This window comes from Ovis aries, chromosome 24 (assembly GCF_016772045.2).
Source record: "Ovis aries strain OAR_USU_Benz2616 breed Rambouillet chromosome 24, ARS-UI_Ramb_v3.0, whole genome shotgun sequence".
NCBI classification, from domain to species: domain Eukaryota; kingdom Metazoa; phylum Chordata; class Mammalia; order Artiodactyla; family Bovidae; genus Ovis; species Ovis aries.
The window spans coordinates 31,287,285-31,305,311 of NC_056077.1; the positions used below are offsets into that span (position 1 = coordinate 31,287,285).

The 18,027-nt window shown below is 42.7% G+C and overlaps 1 protein-coding gene and 1 pseudogene across 5 annotated transcripts in view; both read right to left on the minus strand.

Annotated features, from left to right (window-relative positions):
• The window catches only part of AUTS2 (activator of transcription and developmental regulator AUTS2), a 1,205,607-nt gene that overhangs the window by 1,021,964 nt on the left and 165,616 nt on the right, over nucleotides 1-18,027 (minus strand). The gene's annotated exons all lie outside the window — the stretch shown is intronic.
• Nucleotides 1-18,027, minus strand: part of LOC105604842 (small ribosomal subunit protein uS4-like) — an 81,163-nt pseudogene continuing 63,136 nt past the window's right edge.

Consider the following 18,027-nt stretch of genomic DNA (forward strand, 5'->3'; position numbering starts at 1 on the left):
TTTTTTTTTTTTTTAATTTTAAAATCTTTAATTCTTACATGCGTTCCCAAACATGAACCCCCCTCCCACCTCCCTCTCCATCCTAAGTGCTTTATAAACTATTTCATTTAACCTTCAAAATAATCCTAAGAGACAAGTATTACAATTTTTCAGGTGAGAAAATTGAGGAGCAGAGATTATTGCCTGCCCAAGGCCAAAGGACCAAGCGGCTCTTAACCAGAGCACTCTTCCTGTGTGACTTCTACTATGTGCTTCGCTATGCTTCAGGGCAAGATAATTCTCACTCACAGTCTCTTTCCTCATTCTCACTCTTTCTCTCACTCTCTCACACACGCACGTACGCAAACCCCAATAAACAGGGACACTGCCCATTATCCCAAATTGGCATAGTTTGGATCGTGGTAAAATCCAGATTACATAAAAAAATAATTACTTCTCTGAGGTTTCAACCCCTTGAGATAGGTTCAGTTCCTCCAGGTTCAGTTCCTCCAAGTTCAAAGTTAAAAGAACTGATTTTTTAAAAACAAATATCCACTGTCATACGATAGACACCTTTGTAAGCCTCAGAGAGTTCAGAAATTAAATGTAACAATGACAAGTATTTTTAACTTCCAGAGGAACTAGGGAATGCATGTCTCTCTTTGTCTCAGAGAGACAGTGGCACTTCTCCAAGACAACAATCTATTCAGAATCAGAAATAACTGTGAGCTCCAAGAGTAATCTTAATGCACATTTACACACATGACCTACCGCCGTGTGCAAGTTTGCCCTGAACTTCATCTAAGGTCCTGTGTTCTCCAAGAACCACGATGAGGTCAGTTAAGGCTGATTCGACATCACTTCTTGATGAACACTGTGGTTCTGATTATAAAGAAGAAAGGTGTAGTGGCCCTTGGTCCCAGCAACTTTCAATGTTCTGAAGAGAATGTTAATAGAAACTACACGGATATCCTTAAATCAACAACATGGAATAACAGCATTTTAGGACTTAACTACTCGAGAAATTCATGTGAAGGAATTAAGTAAAGATCACAACGCATTGGTTCTCAACTAGGCTCCTCTTTGGAATCAGTTTTACAAAATACTGATGCCTGGGACCCACTATCAGAGCTTCTGATTTAATTGGTCTGGGATGCAGCCTGGGCACATGTACTGTTTAAAGCACCTCAAGGAATTCTAATGCGCATCAAAATTTGAAAACCACTGCTTTAACAGAAGCCACCCACCTTGCCTATTTTTTTCATGCCAGAAAGAAAAAAAAAAGCACCACGGGAAACTTAGAAATGCTGTGCTGCACTTAGCAAAAGTGCCCTTAAACCCACACCCTTGATGTTTGTGGAGCAGACACCAAAAAAATCACCCAAAAGGAGAATTCTGCCTCTTAGAAGAGCTCGGCATCTACGTGGAGACCTCTGTTGCTGCATCACACATTCATCTGTTTAATGCCCTCTGTCTGAAGAGTTGCATAAACTTGTTTTATAACTTGTTTCAGGAAGAGTTTGCATATCCTTAGAAACTGATATGATTCTTGCTCTTGGAGTATAAAAATCAAATGCCCTATCTTGTTTCCTTTATGAACCTGAGTGCTACAAGAAGTAGAGCTCAGTTGAACAGATAACTGAAGTATTAACTCCCTACCCTTATTTGATTCTCCTTCTGTCTATGCAACTTCGGACTATTCCTTCCTCTTTCTTCTTTTTTTTTAAGGAGTAAGATATAGAATACCTTCTGTGAAACTTGATTCAAAGGCCACTGTGAAAATAGACAAAAGCAGAAGTTATGAATAATGGTCAAGCCCATGAAGTCTGACTTTCCTTGGACTTTGCACACTACCTGGATATTTCTATTCTTGAAGACACACACACATACACACACACAGGTATCCTACAGGCTATGTTATATTCAAACAATATCAGAGGAACCCCAGTGTAAGGAATTTAGAATACAGTAACTGCTTCTTAGTTTGTTTTCCTCTATTTTGGATTTAATGCATGAAGTTTCTTCAGACTGTTCCGACCTCACAGACTCCAAGTCTAGTCTCCAATGTGGCAGGGCTGCTCTTCCCCTAAAGCCTGTGTTTTTGTTTCCCCCAACTTGCTACTCTTGGCAAAGTAACTTCCACCTTCTTCCTTTGCACCCTCTTCCATATGGCTGGAATTAATGAGCCTGCAAGCTGGGGGCAATGTCTCTCCACAGCTGTCTTTTCAAGCAATTATTTAGAGACAGAGAAGGAAGTTATTAACAATTCTGGGAGTCAGCCAGAGACAGCTCTGCCACACAAAACACTCAGATAGAGCCCTGGGCCGAAAGGTCACTTTTTATTGGGGGCTGGGGTGGGGTGGGGTAACTGAACAGTACGGAGAGAAAGATAAGGGAGTAGGTAGCAGGTTTTCACTCTATTTTTCTGGCATCTGCAACAAGGTCAGTTTCTTCTGTGCAAAAAAGAAAAGGTCTAGCTGAAGCAATCAGGAATTCATTCAAAAGTGACTAGAGGCAAGAGGGAAGAAATGCCAGGGAAAAGAGTGCCTCTCTGAAAAGGCTGTCCTTTAAGGCCAAAATAGCTGCTTAAACATCATGAAATTTCCACCTCTTTCCCAGGAGGCTGGGAAAGTGGGTAGACTGGTACCAGATGTTATGACAGTAGTTACGAGAACAAATGTTAGTTAAGTCTATTCAAAAGTATGCCTGATTAGTGAAAACCAAAACATTTCACACAAGGTGGCAGAGTCCTCCTGCTATGTCTCCCACTCACCGCATGGACACTGGTCTCACCAACACAAAGTTTTCCTGAATGCTGGAGAGACCACTGATTCCAGTTAGTTTCTCCTCTTAGCTAAAATGAGGCTGTCCTTCTCTGTGAGAGGAAAAGAGCTGCTAAATTTTTCTTGTCTGTTAATAAAGACAAACAACTAGATTCATCTTTCTTTTCTCTTCTCCAGAAATAGACTGTATAGAGATATTTTGAGAAACTAGTCAAACTCGGAACCAGTAATTTTAAAACTATGTTCAGGGTCATGTCAGTGTCTCTGTGAACTTTGAAATCTTAGAAAATCATCAGAGGTGGAAAGTCCTGTGACAAAACTGTCATGTCCTAGATCAAATGTAGAAAGAGTTGAATTCAAGTTTTACTAGGATTAATTTGCTTAACTTTATAGTGTCTCAGTTTCCTCATCTGTAAATGATACCAAACTTCATCTGACAGGCTTATGTTTTTCAAACTTTTTAAAGCACAACATAATAAAAATACATTATTGTCAGGATCTGATATACAGCAAGCATACGGTGTATGCGCGCGCACACACACACACACACACACACCTGTACACACATACATCTGAAACAAAAGTTTTTTTGAAACAATACACACTTTTAGTGTGATATACTCTGATATCATCTGACTCCACTTTTTAGAAAAATGCTGATTGTCATCCACTAATGGGTTAAGAAAGGCTGTTTTAAAAACGACTGTGATGGGGTGTCTTGTGGAATAGATGTAATCAGGTGTAATCCAACAGCAAAGAGCAGAGCACACAGTAGGGCTATGACAAATGAGGGTTTTCTTTCCATACAATATAGTCCTTTCAGGGGAGCTAGCAGAAAATTTAAGTCCTGTTATTCAAGGTAGTCCAGAGAATACACAACACCATTCCATCCTTCTGACAGTGAAAAGCCACTGCCCTGGGTTGTGTTGTCAGCCAGCCACTGAGTTACGTCTACAGCTGCTGACACTCTGCTCTGCAGAAGGGATTCTTTGTTTATGGACTGTTTATCATTCACTTCAGCTTCGTGGAGGGGACTTTAATACTTCAGATTCCCAAAAGTTACTTGTGACCATTTAAAACAAAACAACAAACCCTGATGAACACCCATGTGGAGTGAAAAGGAGCCTCTCAAGCACACAGAAAAAATTTATGCAAAGCAATACTCTTAAAATCCAAGATTGTTGTAACACAAGCTACACTAAAAGCAACTAATGATGAACTTTAATCCAGCTAGTGAAGGCTGAATATCCAGAGATAAAAAGGGAAGCTATGTCTTTAGAAAAACCCTCAAAACTTTAAAGGGGGGAAAAAATCACTTAAAATTGAAGTGTTTAAACTATTTAAGGTAATAAAAACTCTATTGTCTCTGATGATCATTTATTTATTTATTTCATGGTCATTTTTAAAGAGGCCTCCCCTGACCACACTTATTAAAACAGCTCCCTATCCCATTTTCTTCTATTTTTTCTTCTTTCATACTATTTCTTATACCATCATCATTATGTGTTCTCACCACTATCCCTCACTACAATTTAACTATCATGACAACAAAGACCTTTCCTATTTGCTTATTTGCTACTGTATCCCTAGTACATAGTGCCTAGCACATAGTAGGAACACAAGAAATATTTGTGAAATTAATGAATTAGTGGATTAAGTGAGCAAAATGTTGACTTCTGTACTGGAATTAAACCCAAGAAGCCACTCTGCCTCCTCCATGGTTACGAGAGAATCACAGAAAGACAAGCCCCAGGCTCTGAAGGCATCAGCTGTGCGGCGTGCACTGCCTCCCGGTATCTGTTCCTTTCTTCCTCTACATTGACAAATAACTCTCCAGCTCCCCTTAGCATTGTTCTGGGTCAACCAGCTGTTCATGTCCTCTTAGTAGGACTAGACTGTGTGAAATCAGAACCCATCTCCTTGATGCCACTCCTTCAGAGCCTGCCAAGGGACAGAAGGCCCTCAGACCCCCCAAACAGCAGCAAACCCAAAAGTGGGAAAAGGCAAAGGGGCAAAGCAAACCAAAAGCCTCTGGGCTGACGTGCTACAGCACAGCTGAAGACAGCTTCATCCATCCCCTCTCCTCCCCTTCAAAGAGATAGCTGGACCTTGAGGAGGAGGGGCTGGACTCTCCTCCGGCTGGGTACTCCACACTGTGAGAGAAAAGATCATTCCAGGATTTGAGATTTTTTCCAGCTGGCAGTTAAGTACTGATTTCCCATTGGAACTCCATCCAACTGACTCTCTCCAAAATCAATGTTAAAGGTCCACATAATCTTTTCTGTAATCGCTTCATCAAGCAGGCAAGGAGATTTTGCTGGAATCTAGGTTCTCCTCGTTTCCAATCTTGTGTGGCTGGCATTTGATGTCATTTTGGGTAGCTCAATGCCTACTCACGCTGCTCAACCTCCTCAACTGTCCGGGGGTGGTAGTTAAAGGTGGGTGGGGGGCTGTCACAGCAGCACAATAAAAGCAAATCACCTGGTAAAACAGGAGATGAATGCATAAATCTAGAAAGAGAATTTGAAGTAGAAATGCATTACCAACTAAAGAAATCATTTCAAATGACTTACACTACAAATTGGCTTTAAGAGACATCTCAGTCTGCACATGTATTCCCTGCTGAACGGTGATACCTATTGAAATGATCAAAAACAGTCCGTTCTTAAATTCAGGATAAATCTCAGACCTCAGAAACAGGCAAAGAAAAAAAAAAAAGTTCAAAAGCAGAAAGGCAGCAAATGTTACTCTCAGGACCAATCTCTCTGATATGCCTCAAGCTTGCTAACAGCATTTTTATGCCACAGGCATGCTACTTTCCTTTGCCCTCATTTTATTTCACAGGAAGTCCTTCCCTAATAGCCATGGGATATCCAAAAGGAGAAAAGAAGGGGAGGGCAAAGCATTCTGTTAGCTCTCCTGCTTGGAAAAGACTCAAGAGCCTGGAAGGATGCCGCAAAAATCTGTGTGAGCACAACAAACAGCAGCAGCCAAGAAAACTGAATCCCAAAGAGAAATCTGCCAGCTGGGAGCCACTCTGTAATCGGAGGGGAAGCATCTACTTAAATGGCCACAGTCCAGCTCAGGACAAGCCCTGTGGTTTACAAGCACCAGAGTGGTAACCCCTCCTAAAATCACCATGGGTCTGAGCCCTCCTAAACTGACATCTGACTAGTTCCAGTTTAAAACCACCCCTCCCTCTAACGTGAATGTTCTAATCTGCAAAGAATGGCATGTATCTCAAAGAGATCCTCAAGGAGAAAGGCCACCAGAGCAAAGTATTTCAAGCCATGGCAGGTTTGGAGATGTCAAGTGAGACAAGTAAAGCGAAAAAAAAAAAAGATGACCCTGGAGAGGATCAAAGGGCTTCCTCGGCATACAGGGCATGGCTGGGCAGGCCAAGGAATCACCACAGCATGTGGACCATGTACTTGGGTATGGGTAAGAGGTAAGAGACCCAGGGCAGGGGAGATAACTTTAAGCCACTGCTAATACATAACAAACCATACAACCAGAATCTTATTACTAAGATTATTACTTATTACTAAGTACCTAAAACCCTTTAAATAAATCTTAGTGACTCAAAAAAGCCTTCCAGAAAAGGGAATACTCTTGCAAGGCACAACAGTGACACTTAAAATATAGCTAACCCTAATCAACTTCCCAATGACAAGGCAACATAACACACCGCTTCTTCCCAATAGAGGATGCTCTCCAAAAGCTACACAACATAACACACCGCTTCTTCCCAATAGAGGATGCTCTCCAAAAGCTACACAACATAACACACCGCTTCTTCCCAATAGAGGATGCTCTCCAAAAGCTACTTATACTTGGCTGTAACATAAGGTGTGGTTTCTTCTTTTTTTCTTAACAGCAGATTTCCTTCTCAGCTTTTCCTAAAATCAAGAAGAAAACTATCTTTCAGTCCCTGAGTGCACACCAAATAGGTAGCCTGGGAATATAACCTGGAGACCCACTGGGGAAAGGTCTCTGGGATGGAAAACATTTACAAGACAAGTAATTGAGAACTGATTATGCTACAAATAAATTCCCTGAGGCCTGAAATCCATCTTCTTCTGGAGGAACCTGAAAAACCATGAGCACTGGAAGAGATCCTGGTCCTTCAGCACAATGCAAGGTTCTAAATCCTGGCCCCCTTCTCAGATATATTAACCTGACCCACAGACACAGCATACATTCTGAAAGTTTAGAAACACTGAGCTGAATCTCCCCGCCTCCGCTAACAGATGGGGAATTAATGAGTCTTTCTGATAGAAAGCCCACATTCAGGGTCCAACACAGAAAAAAAGGCCTTCACGACAGCATACGGTAACTTGAGAATGACTGACCCAAAGGCACTTGCTCCAGCAGCCGCATGGCTGGCCTGAGTGAGGCAGCCAATTCTCAGCCCACAGGCAGCTCCTTCTCCAGAGCTTAGTGTGTGGCCTTTGAAACAAGTGGGAAAGGAAGGAGAGAAAAACAAACAAACAAAATCCAGCCATTGCAGTCTACACTGAGGTTAGATCCGAAGTCATGTGGTGAGGTGCCTCAAGAGACTGGAAATATTCTTAATTGAGATGCCTGTCAGTTTTGTGCAGAATAATTAGCTAGTAAAACTTTAAACAAACAATTATTCTAGGCCTCTGACAACAGGCCACTGAGAGTGGGGCAGAAGAAAGTTCTCCTGAGGAGAGCTGGTCCCCAGGGCTGATGCCAAGGCCGAGCTGTGACTCACAGTACCCACTGCCTCCAGGTGCTGTGCTGGGGCCTCCAGCCCCCTTGCAGCAGCTAACCCACCCCGCAGTGGTTGCAGTTTCCTGCTTCTGGCTAGTCCCAGCACCCACAAGGGGCCCTTCTCTCTCCAAGGAGGGACTACCATTCCTAAAAGCTGGTGGTGGTTAGCAGATGTATTACCAACAGAAGGAATTTTAATACTATTTTTTATTTTAAGTAATGGAAATAACAAAACCATGTTTTCAACCAACTCTCAAAGTAATTTTGAGAAAATACCATAACAAAGGATAACCTTCATCTAGGCTGTGAAGACAAAGTCTTTAAAGAAAGAGACGTGTACTTTAGTTAGAGGACTAATATGATAGAGATAAAAAGAGCTAAACTGGAGAGATCCTGAGTTCCTGATTCCAGCTCCAGATTCACGACTGTGAAATTCAGCTGGTTACGAAACCCTGTTAGATCTCAATTTCTCCACTGGTAAGATGAGGAACAAGAGCAGGGGAATCAGTCGAGTCCTTCTGCCTCTAGAAATATAATTCCAATTATTTAATTTATAGCTTTGTGGATAGCTCTTTAAATTGTGGCTGAAATCAGTATGAGTCAACCTGATTTAAAATCCTATCAACCCCAATTAAAAATAAGGGAGAGACTGACTATCCAGTTATTTCAGTTTGGTGTGTGGCTTGTTTTCAGGAAACGCAATGAGGTGCTAGTGGAAATCCTGATGGCCATTAATGATCCCATTTAGCTCCAGCATCGACATTCACCAATGACCATTTGCCCCCCGATTCCATTCTGTGCTTTTACCACTGCACCCTGATCTGATGCAAACCTTCCTCTCAGGTCCCTGGGTGTAGCTACATCCACTTAGAGCTCTATAAATAACAACAGTCCCAGCACACAGTGACCAGCCACCTGTGAAATTAGCATCAAATGGTCCGATCAGGTTTCTTTACCAGCCCTCCTCCTCTTTGCCCTGGGCCAAAAACACAGACACCACAGTTAGACCAGAGTTACATCATGGTTTTCAGGACCTGTGGATGGATCAGCGCCCTCTCACCAACATAGTTTCACTGTACATCACTCCACTGGGCCTGAAGAGATGTCAAGATTTAAGATGTACCAAATCGCCAGTATTAATTTAGTAACTTCTGACCATATGAAATTTATTGTAACAGAGGCTCTAGTAGTTTCAAGAAATTTAAGCACAGGCTTATTCTTATAGTCCAAGTTATTTTATAATCAATTAAACTGAATAAAGTTAAAAATAAAATTTAACAATAAGACCTAAAACTTGATGCAGCTAAATATCAATTGGAACTGAAAAGGCAATATTTCTTCAGGTATTAAGTAGCTATGACTAGGACTTATTAAGACAATGTATTTCCAGATTTACTTGTTTGTTTATTTTAACAGATTTTTTGCCCAAGGTGACAGCCTTTTCTGGTCAAGCTTTTTAAGAACAAGCTCTCCCTGTCCTTGCTAATACATAGGTATTTCATTTAAAGTATTTATGATTCATTCAACAAACATTAATTTAATGAGCAGACACTATGTGCCAGGCACACTGCTAGATTCTGGAGGTCTCAAATGAACGAACAATGTTCCTAAAGCTTTACTACATTAAAAAAAATTTTTTTACTACATAAAATTCCTAAAATTTTACATACATTGAAGATTGACAACTCTGTGCAGTACTTTATTTACATATGAATACACAGAGGCTTCTAGAGAAGAAACTTATAACTGGCATTTTTCATTTTCTAAAGTTCACTATCACTATTCCACAATCCCTGTCCACACCTCAGTCTAAACACACAGACATGCAAGCTTGTTTGGATAAAAACAGATTTAGGTCCAAATCAGGGAGAAGAGAGGGTGGTCAATGAATGCTTGTTACTCATGGTGACATCAAGCCCCTCAGTCCTACTTGCTGACCCCTTCCTGGATAGGAATCCATGCTTATTCCTAAGAGTTCACAAGCTCATCAGTCTGCCTCAAGAAATTGATAGAAAACAGGCTGGCCTTGGTCACAGCATTACCTTTGTAAGAACAGCAACTGTCCCTTTGTTTTCCCTTACCACTTGTTAAGCTTAGGCTAAATAACTCCAATCGTCTGTCCACACTCCTATAGCCATGGCAACGTCATCTGTCTCTGCATTCTAAACTTATAAACTCCCAATGTGGGTTACACCAGTGAGTCCCAAACTTGACTGCACTTTACAACTACCTGGGGAATTAAAAAAAAGCCTGGGTCCCACTCCACAGAGAATCTGATGTGATTAGTCTAGATTGGCATGGATGTCTTAAACTCTCCAGGTGATTCTACTATACAGCCAAGGTTGAGGACCAGTGCTTCACACCAGCCTTCTCCAAATGTGTTCTCTGGACCAACAGCATCAGCACCATCTGGGAAGTGACCAGAACTGCAAGTTCTCAGTACCCCTCAGGAAAAATGAGTCAGAAAATCTCGGGGCAGGGCCTGGCAATCTGTATTTTAACATGCCCTCCAGTTGTTTCCAAGGCACAGTAACATTTGAGAACCACCACGTTAGATAATCTAAGGATCCTAAAGAATTCCTTTAAATTGTTAATCAGTTTTTAATGTATATAGATGTTACATTTCCCACTAGATGATAAGATCCTCAATGGCAAAAACTACTATTTTCTATTTGTTTCTATGCATCTCTGTAGCAAGCACTATGCCAGGTAGCTCAGTGATAAAGAATCCGCCTGCCAATGCAGGTGACACAAGAGATGCAGGTTCAATCCCTGGGTAGAGAAGATCCCCTGAAGGAGGAACTGGCAACCCACTCCAGTATTCTTGCCTGGAGAATCCCATGGACAGATGAGCTTGGGGGGCTACAGTCCATGGGGTTGCAAAGACTCAGATACGACTGAGAATACATGCCTTACACAGTAGGTGCTTCATTAATATTTACTGGCTAAAACAAGAATATTGTAAATCAACTACCCTTCAATTTAAAAAGCTAACACATCATAAATCAACTATACTTACAATAATATTTCTTTACTTCTTTGTTTATTTGCATATCATCCACTGAGCCTCCATATGGTACACAACCCACACCTGCTATGGAGACAGCAGAGTGTCTGTACCAACATGAATGATCTGTCCCCAGAAACCTGATCAAATGCAAACGCCCTCACATTCCACATGGATCAGCTTTCCTCCAAACCATCCAAAATCCTCTTTTATGGAATGTTACAAGAAGGGGTTAGAAGCAATGAACCTGAAGAAGAACGTTTTCTCCAAAGTATTCTTTTTAAAAGGAAGAAACAAAAATCATTTGAAAGTCATTTTATGTTCAACAAAATTCAGCACTTATTGATCACCTACTAAATGCAAAATACTGTGCTGAAAATCATTAAGAATACAAACATGTCTTAGGAATCAAACCTTAAAGGCCTTGCAGTAGTGTCATAGGGCACTATTCTACAGCAGTAACCCTGGGAAATGTTACTTTGTGGTCTACATATAAGGGAAATGTTCACAGAGATTGCTCAAGAAATGTTAGTTGCTTCTCCCATAACCTGGGAGCAACATCTTCAATCAAACCACTGAACTATCATCTGATGAGCGTCTTTTAGAAAGACATATAATGCAATTTAAAATAAACACAACTATTCCAATAGATGACTATTAACACTACATACACACATACCAAAACACAACCACAAAAGCATCTGGGACTAGAAACCCGAGAGGCCAATTAGCAAAGTGCAAGGGCCAAGAAGGAAAATCCCCCATGCTGAAATGTTCATAAACTAGTGACCTTCCCTGCTTCACTAGTGGCCACACTTGCTGGGGTCACCTAAAAATGCCCATGAGCTAAAGTGAGACACACCTCTCAAGTTCCCTCCAGAGACTGTGCCTGTATTATTCCTCCCAACACCCTGAGTTGCTTTTAGCCACAGAAGGGCAAGTGAAGGCAAGGGGTGAGGGGAGAGGTTATGATTTTTCTTTGAACAACCACTTTATTTGAACCACCCCATTTATTTTTGGCTTCAGTAAGAGAGGCCTCACCTAGAATAGGAATGGGGGCCCACTCCCCAAGAAGTTGCCTGCCTCAATCCCAGGAAAGATTAACGGTCAATTATTTGGCTTTCTTCCTTAGGTCAAACAACAGAGACACTGGAAAAGGCCATGCACACAACACATGATAAAAACAGACCACAACTGGAAGGGTGCTATATTGCAAGCATCTCAAAGGAAAGACAGGGAGACACACACACACAGTCTTCCCAGGGCTGCCTGAGGAAACATTGAGACTTCCTGCTGCTAATACCCAGGTTTACTGTATAAGTAAGCAGGTTAGTTAGCCCTTTAGCCAGAAATGGTTCTACAGCTACATTCATGGCTTACTTAAAAAAAAATTAACACTAGAGGATGAAATTAGAAAATACTTAGAAATTTCCCAATAGCCACACCTTCTCTACCAAACCCATACCTCCCTTGAATACCTTCAGTGACATGACACTTACTATCTATATTTTGGAAAGCCTTGTCAGAACGTTCTTCCTGAAACAGGGTCATAATACATTTCTCTACTCCTTCCTATTACTGGGCCCGGTTCTACATTAGGAAAGAAAAAACTAATTCCTCTTAGAAACCACAATCCCGTAAATATTTGGAGACAGCTATCATGGGCACATTTTTCAAGTGTTATCCCCTCTAATGCACATTGAAGATTCTTAATGTGTATTTTTCCCCCACAAATAATTCCCTTACCAAAAGGTCAACATGATTAGAAGCTATAACTCTGTCTGACCTTCTCTGACATTAGTCATCTGATGACTGTTAACTGTGACACATACGAAAACACACAATAGAAATGAAGACCAGCTAAGTAAGCATGAGTACTTAGGAAGGCTGGAGACCAGGAGAATGACCCATGGACCAGACCCAGCTCTGGTAAGAAAAAGGAGAACCCCAGAGTGAACTCAGAGAGGAAGTATCCTACCAACAGCCAATCTTAGGCATCTATTATTCAAAGCGGAAAAACCAGACCCAGGGTACTTCTAAGGGCACAGTATCAAAACAGAAAAGCTATCAGGAATAAAACTCTGACACCCAGACACAGCTTACTTTAAATCTGTTAACAGATTTTTTTTTTTTTTAAAGACTTTCCTTCTAGCACTCAGAGAGGAGTTAGAAGCTCACCTGGTCCAGACACAGGAGACACAGGCAGCTGACCCTCTGATGCAGCTGTGATTAGTTCTGCTCTGGACAAATGACCCCAGCTGCTTTGAAAGTTGTGCCCTGGGAGGAAAGCAACCCCAAGTATAACCCCCTCCACCCCTTCACATCCAGCCCTAGCCACTTTGCACTTATCTAGATGTACCAGGAAGAGTAAAAGGGGAGAAAGCCTGCTGCTTAAGTGGGGGAGAAAGCATAGGTTTCCTTGGCAGGATTAGAAAATCCAGCCTAGATGGCAACATGAGAGTCACTGGGTTAAAGTGAGGACAACGGGAGAGGCTTAAAAGCTGTAATGACTGGATTAGGAATCATTTCCTAGCCTCCGTTAAGAGCAGGATGTTGACAGAAAGCACCACCCCCAGGGAGGTACTGATGAAAACCACGACTGTCAAGGCGGCAGTAGCTCGCACAGGCAGATGTGGAATCCATCCTGTCATTAGCCAGCAAGGAGACAATGTTCTGAAAAGGAAAGGATAGAAAGGTGTGGTCAAACAGGAGACAGGGCAAATAACACCACAGTGCAGGTTTTTATGACCCAGCAACAAAAGCGACAGCTTCTAAGGATGCCAAGTAATATTCTTTACATTACCCAACAAAAAACAGAAATTAATTTCCATGAGGGGATAATGCACTTAATGGTTTCTAATTATGTATTGTTTACTCTGCAAGTACTTATCTGGTAATTCATAATTTACCATAACAAGTTTCTTTTTGCACAGGTTGCTAACAGATTGATACTCCGAAGAATTCACAACTAGTCTAGATTACTCTGGAGAGATGAGGAGTTCCCAAGAGCCACCAGCAGCCTCAGAATCACCTGAGGCATTAATTTTGTTGTTGTTGTTGTTGGACTTCATCTTAGATCTACTGAATAAATCTCCAATGGTGAAGACTGGCCCCATGCACTACCGTAAATCAACTTTGGTCATTTGCTCAGCTGTGTCTGACTCTTTGCAACCCTATGGAGTGTAGCCTGCCAGGCTCCTCTGTCCATGGGATTCTCCAGGCAATAATACTGGAGTGGGTTGCCATGTCCTCCTCTAGCGAAATCAACTTTACTGTAATATCATTTACTTAGAATAAATACACACACTCCAGATATACAGTTTGGCTGTTCTCACAAAATGGGCTTCCGTGGTGGCACAGGCAGTGAAGAATCTGCCTGTAATGCAGGAGACATTGATTCCCTGATAAAGGGAATGGCTACCCACTCCACTATTCTTGCCTGGAAAATTTCACGGACGGAGGAGCCTGGCGGGCTACAGTTCATGGGGTCGCAAAGAACTGGACACAACTGAGCGATTAACACTTTCACTTTCTTTCACTCTTAAAAAGGCATACATGACAATCAAGTTATTCAATATTTCCATCATTTCAAAAAATTCCCTCATGTTGGGCCCATGAATTTTTTCTGAGATTTCCCATTTTTTCCACTTGTTTCAATAATAGTAACAATTGCTTGTTGAAGCATTATGATGGCTGCTTTGAAATTCTTTCAAATTCCAACACCAGGTTCATCTCACTGTTGAGATCTGTTATATGTTGTGGTTTTCCCGGTTCTTATGGTATTTTTTATTGTATCCTGGAGACCTTTACTTAGCAGCAGTTTCCTGCTGAAAGGCAGCATGAGAGCAAGGTGGGTATGTAGACTCTGCCTCCTCCTGGGCCCAGCAACACCAATACCCTGGCACTGAGTCACCTGCCTGTTGCAGGTGGAGGAGCAGAAATTCAGTTCATTACTTGGTTCTGCTGGCATCTTCCAGGCAAAAACGGGGCACTGCCTTATCCCGTCAAGAGAGGGTGTGAGATCAGACTCTCCTAAGCCCCGGTGCAATCCCCTAGAGAAAGAGAAGCTGTTGCTGCAGGATGAGAGGAGACGCTCAGCTTGGAGCTGGACCCTGCTCCTCCATCCCTGGCACCGCCTCAGAGCGTGGCCTTGCTCCTCACAGAGGAGGGTGGCAGTTCAGCACCTGCCCAGTTCTGCTGATGCCACCCCTGAGGGGAATGGAAGTGCGCTGCTGCTTCCACGGGGCAGCGGGGACGGAAGATGGACTGAAACAGAGGGTGGGGGTGGTGTGCGAGTACAGAACACGGTTTCTTCCCATGGCGCCTGGCTGCAGCAGGGAAGGTTTTGCCGAAAAGGTTTCTTGTCATTGTTAACCTGCCTTTTTTTATTCCCAGGCCTTTGCCTAGGAGGGGAAACTCACTTTTCTTAGAACTTTTTTGGCCTGTGCCTTCTGGTGATTCTGTGTGGGAAGTTTCTGCAGTACCCTGTCCAGGATTCATGGGCTCCATAAGCAAAGCCAAGGGACTCATCAGAGTGTGGTCCCTCAAATCCCCAAGCTGTAAGCAGCCTGCTCTCCCACTTTTCAGAGACCGTATGGCTTCTTTGTTACATCCAGTGATTTTAGATCTAGGAGGAAAGGGCCTAGTCCATCTGGTGAAACTGGAAATCTTTGGGCTGTGAATTCTACAATGCTCTCTGGATGATCCTGACGCATCAGCAAGTTGAGAAACTGTCGCAATGTTCTAAAGAATCACAGAAAAATTAACCCAGCTGAGACACTCAATCAGGCAACTCCCCAGTTACAGCAAATATCCACGAAAGGCATGCTAATATATCAGGCACCTTAATGTGTTATTTATATTAGCTCATTTAATCCTAGTAACAACTTCATATAGATACTATTTTCATCAACATTTTCCATACAGGGAATGAGACATTGAGTGTGTAAGCAAACTGCCCAGGATTACAACGCTGGAGGTAGGCTTCCAAATCAGTCTATCTGAGGACTTCCTTAGTGGTCCAAAAGTGAAGAATCTACCTGCCAATGCAGAGAACATGGGTTCAATCCCTGGTACAGGAAGACTTCTTATGTCATGGGGCAACTAAGCCCTCGCACCCAACTACTGAGCCGGCACCCAAGAGCCCACGCTCCGTAACAAGAGAAGCCAGGGCCCTGAGAAGCCTGCGCGTCACGACTAGAGAAAGCCCCGTGCACAGCAACAAAGGCCTAGTGCAGCTAAAATAAAAAAATTGATAAGTAAAAGTCAATTTTAAAAGTAAATAAAATTGTTTTTAAAAAAACAACAGACAATTTGGCCCTCAGAGTCCCGAGTCTTATAGACTCTACTCTCTCACCCAATGCTAGGCCTACCTTTATTCGTGTATTTTTATGTATTCAAACACACTGAAGTCTTACCCCACAGAAGTAAATGAAGTCAAGGAATACAGGAATCAAAAGAATTTGCCTTAGGCTACAAGTTCAGAAACTCATTGGCATCCTCTCTAGGTTGAAAGGTATAAATCCTTAAACCCTCACTCTTTACTCTGGCTTTTCATATTCTGAATCAGCCTATATTTTCAAAGTTAATTTCCACCTTAAGACTGAGACCCCTTATAACTCTATCAGATGGTACAGTTGTTTATAACCAACTCAGGAAGCATTTATTGAACGAATGAGAAAAGGCATAAATCTAACAACACAGAAACCACAGAGTAACAACTTGGATGGAGGGCAGCGGAAATGGCACTGGACCAACAGGAATGTTTGAGTTGAACTTCGATCCGACTTAACTAATCTGTGTGCACCTCGGGCTCTGTGAGGCTCAGTTACACGGAGGTTGGGCAAGATCACAATACTGGATGCAGTCCCGCTTCCTATGCCCAACATAAGGGAAGGAGACATGGGTGGAGGGCATTTCTCTTCTTTCTCAGCAAAAGAGCAGGTCACCTATCTAACACGTATGAGGTGGGAGTAAAACAAAAAACCCAACCTCTGGGGTGTATTCCCAGCTCCCCCTCCTCTGGAGACACCACCATCCTTCTGCCCTGGCAATGTGTCTCGTCTGTCTGGCAAACTTCCTATTGTCCTCCAAACCCACCCTGACCATGGAGTCCCCCTAGATGCCTCCTCACCCCCGCCCCCACAGAATTACCGCTGTACCTCCTACGCTACCAGCACACCTTGGGGTCCTGCTGCTGCTGTACTGAGACCATCTACTCATGCACAGTCAAGCACACCCAACTGTGAGCTAAACTCCTTGAGAGCAGAAACAGTCCCCACTCACTTCTGTACGCCCAGGGCTGAACACGATGCCTGGGACCCAGCAGCTCTCAGTGCGTGGTTCTGACTAAGTGTCTTGAACTCAAGCAAATTTCTCTTTGGAACTGCAAATCCACATACTCACCGCTTCCAATTTTAGGTACCTGCTAACGCTGTGGAAAAAAAAAATCTTAAAAAAAAAAGTCATAGGACAGAAAAGCAAATTATTAACAATAACAAATATGGGTACACGTACAAAGATCTCTGGTGCTTGAGTAGATTTTAGGGTAATTTACACATTAATATTCAAGAGCCCACGTGGCACTGTAGTAAAGAACCAGACTGCCAATGCAGGAGACATAGGAGACCTGGGTAGGATCCTTGGGTCAGGAAGATCCCCTGGAGTAGGAAATGACAACCCACTGCAGTATTTCTTGCCTGGAAAATTCCATGGACAGAGGAGCCTGGTGGGCTACAGTCCATGGGGTCACAAAGAGTAGGACACGACTGAGTGAGCATGCACGATCAAGAGCCAGGAGTATACTGTGGCCACAGTGACTGCAGAACTAGCCATCCTTGGTTCCTCCTTCCTCGGTGGTTCTCAGTCCTCCGCTACAGTTCTCCAACACTCATCTCCTTGGACGGACAGATCACCAGGTGAAGCCACATTTCCACTCGAAAACCCACTGGCCATGGGCTCCTTCAAGTAGCAGCCTGTTCCTGCCACATGTGAAATTATATTTTTAAAGTACAACTAATTGGTATTCATGAACAGATCAGCTTTACATTTATCCTCTAACTTTAAATGGTGTCATTAAGTCCTTCTAAGTGCAGCTGAGAGAGAAAAAGGAGAAGAAAGTTATTATGCAAAGTAGTGAGAAAAACCAGGGCCAGGCAGTTGGTCTGGATAGGGAAACATCAGCCTTCAGTTGCTCTCTGGTAGGACTCTGGGAATCCTTGCTTTCTAAAGTGCTTTCACTTTCTGAAACCCACGAAGGTCTTGTTTGCAGCACTCTGCAAAGCACTGACTTAGGGGACACAGGGTAAGTGCCTCTAACTCCACGTAGCTCAGCCTAGACACATTACATGCTACACAGTTCAAGCCCCAAAGTCCAGCTAGCTCAAGCCAGAACTGCTGGCTCCAATCATGTTGGAGCCAAGAGATTAGCACCTCAAAACCTGTCTCAGGGGAATTTCTAGAAGTTCAGTGGTTAGGACTCTGCACCTCAAATGTCAGGGGCCCAGGTTCAATCCTTGGTCA